Consider the following 3,172-nt stretch of genomic DNA (forward strand, 5'->3'; position numbering starts at 1 on the left):
AACTAGATAAAAATTAGATCCAAAGCATTAGGGTTGTATGTGCACCATAAGAGTGTTATAGTACATAAAACAACAGATCTCGGCTAGCTTCTCAGTCGATATACTCTCCTAGATCGAGATGAAGTGTGCACTCTTGGTTAAACGATCCACGATGACCCAAATAGAATCCACTCCACGTGCAATCTTGGGAAGCTTTGAGATGAAATCCATGGTGATGTCTTTCTATTTCCACACGAGAATCTCCAACGGCTGCATCTTGCCATGAGGTCAATGGTGCTCTGCCTTGATCTTCTTGCAAGTCAAACATCTCTCTACATACCAAGCTATAGGGGTGTTCATGGTCCGGTTTTTTTGGTTTTTAGGTTAAACCGAAGCCAAAACGTTACTAATGGTTTTTTTCAAGCTAAAACCGAATCCGAACCGTTGAAATTTAAAACCGAACCAAACCAAACCATTACTAACAGTTGGCTCCGGTTTGGTTTCACAGTTTCGGCCATTTAGGCCCATTTTAGTCGATTCCATTAGACTAATTTCGTAAAAAAAACTATACTATTAAACATATTAAGCCAAAATAGTAAATTAAAACATCAAATATTGTTCCATTACATCAAACGTTAGACTAATACACACAAATTTGTCCAAAAAACATTATCAGTAAGCTCACTTCCAAAATGCTATATACCTCCAACGATATTTGCTTCAATGACTGTTTATAAAAATCACAAAGTACATATATCAGTAAAAAATAATGTTTAATACTTAAAGAGTTAATTTTGGATAAAATTTATAATTCATTACCCGAATCTACTCCGTATTGCCGGCGGTGATGTTTGATATAGTCCAACAAGTTTCTTTCTTAATACATTTTTTGTGATTATTGGTCAACAAGTTCAGAAGACAAGGCAATGCTTGATGATTGATTATATACTACAACACACAAATGTAAGTCAGCAACAAATATAATGTCAATTTTCTATAATCTAAAAACAAATGCAAAAACTTTCTTTAAAAAATATTCCAAAAGAAATGCTACTTGAGTTTGCATATCATCTCATGTAACAATCAGGGACATGCATTTTCTTTAATGACAGCTTGGATTTTATCATTTGTGCCATCTGAAAGATATGAAAGAGCCCAACAACATTTTAAAGATATCAATTTATCATTACAAATGTTTAAAAGACTGAGCCAAAAACTGTGTGGGTAGTTTCGTCTTGTTCAACTGTTGAAGATTATACCCAATCACCGTGTGAAAAAGAATCTATGTGAATATGTAATGTTAACCATTTCAGATAATGGATACATCTAGTTCAAATGTTCAAGCACAAGGATTGTAAATTTAAAGAAATCGTGTGTTAAGAATCATTAAAGAAAATGAAGAATACTTGCTTGATTCAACTACTGTTATGAGTAATCAGGGATAGGTTACTTTCGTCTATAAGAGTTGTAAGCGACTAAACGGAACATACCAAATCAGAGAGAAAGCAGAGCTGTAAGCGACTAACCGAAGCAATTAGAAGACGTGATTTGTAAGCACCTAAGCGGACCTGCGACGGAGCTGTAAGTGGAGCTATGGAGGGCCGGACGTGTTTGCGTTCTTCGACTCTAAGTTGTTTATCCTGTTCTCTGCGGCTCTACCAATGAATTGATGAACACCGACTTTAAAGTATGCGTCTATGCGATTGTAAATTAGGGTTAGGTTACAAGTTGCAAATGACTTACAAGACTTTAGTGGGCTTCACATTTATATTTCGTTCATATTTCTCACTTCACAAAAAAAAAAAAAAAAGAATTGGGCTGGTCTGTCATTGAGTTTGTCTCCTGTAGGTTTTCAACATTTATTATTTACAAATAAAAATAATATATTAAAAGTAAAATTAATTACATATAACAAATATTAATTTGTATATGTATAAATCCTAAGGTCTGGTCCAGTTTTTATACGGTTTGAAAAACTTGAAACCGCAAGCCAAACCGTTCATTACGGTTTTAAAAGTTTGAAACCGCAAGCCAAACGATAAAGAAAAATACAAATCGCCAACCCAAACCGATGCCCGGTTTGGCCAGTTTCATGGTTTCAAACCAGACCATGAACACCCCTTCCAAGATATTTCCCGCTTAATGCAGGGCCACCAATAATCAGGGCAAAGATCCCGATACATCTTTGTCGCCTCGGGATGAATGAATAATCTCGACTTATGAGCCTCCTCCATCAGAACTTGGCGTACATCGCCCCAGTAAGGAACCCAAACCCTTCGATGCAGGCCCAACAACCCTCGGTTGTCGTAATCAAATGAAGCTACATGACCTATGATCCGCTCACACTTACAACGCTCCTCCTTCATACCCTCGACCTGAGCCTCCCGAATCCGTTCGAACAACCGAGTAATCATTTTCATCCTCAGGTATATATCTTGAATCGGATTCACGACCAGAGAGCATCGACCACCAAATTGGCCTTCCTCGGGTGATAAAGGATCTTGCAGTCATAATCCTTCACCACATCCAACCAACGAAGCTGCCTCATGTTCAAATTCGGCTGATCCATCAAGTACCTCAAGCTCTTGTGGTTCGTGTAAATGGTACAACGAACCCTATATAGGTAGTGTCACCAAATATTGAGGGCGAAAACCATAGCCCCCAGCTCCAGTTCATGCGTCAGATAGTTTGTCTCATGACGCTTTAGCTTCCTCGACACATACGCAATCACGCGACCCCGCTGCATCAGCAATGCACCAATACCCATGATCAAAGTGTCATAGTAAATCACAAAATCATCGACGCCCTCCGACAAAGTCAAAATTGGTGCCTCACACAACCACTGTCTGAGAGTCTCGAAAGTTGCCTGCTGCTCAGGCCCCCAACAGAATGTCACCGACTTCTTGGTCAGTTGGGTCAGTGGAACAACAATCTTGGAGAAATCCTGGATGAATCTCCGATAGTAACCCATTAGACCAAGAAAACTCTAAATCTCGGATGGAGACCTCAGAACCTCCCACTGCATCACAGCCTCTACCTTTGTCGGATCGATCAGAATACCCTTCTGGTTGACAAGGTGCCCTAAAAACTGCACCTCATGCAACCAAAACTCACACTTAGAGAACTTTGCAAAAAGTCTCTCCCTCCTCATTGTCTCCAACACCTCCCTTAGGTGCTTCTTGTGCTCCTCCTG

General features: G+C 39.2%; 1 long non-coding RNA gene across 1 annotated transcript; it reads right to left on the minus strand.

Annotated features, from left to right (window-relative positions):
• Positions 1 to 561: 561 nt before the first annotated feature.
• On the minus strand, positions 562 to 1,691 carry LOC145074511 (uncharacterized). Its single transcript, XR_013691876.1, has 3 exons — positions 1,506 to 1,691; positions 799 to 927; positions 562 to 706 (listed from the first exon to the last, which is right to left on the minus strand). It is a non-coding gene; the product is annotated as an uncharacterized LOC145074511 (long non-coding RNA).
• Between the last annotated feature and the right edge of the window lie 1,481 nt (positions 1,692 to 3,172).

This window comes from Lactuca serriola, chromosome 9 (genome assembly GCF_051521515.1).
Source record: "Lactuca serriola cultivar US96UC23 chromosome 9, Lser_US96UC23_V15, whole genome shotgun sequence".
Classification (NCBI taxonomy): domain Eukaryota; kingdom Viridiplantae; phylum Streptophyta; class Magnoliopsida; order Asterales; family Asteraceae; genus Lactuca; species Lactuca serriola.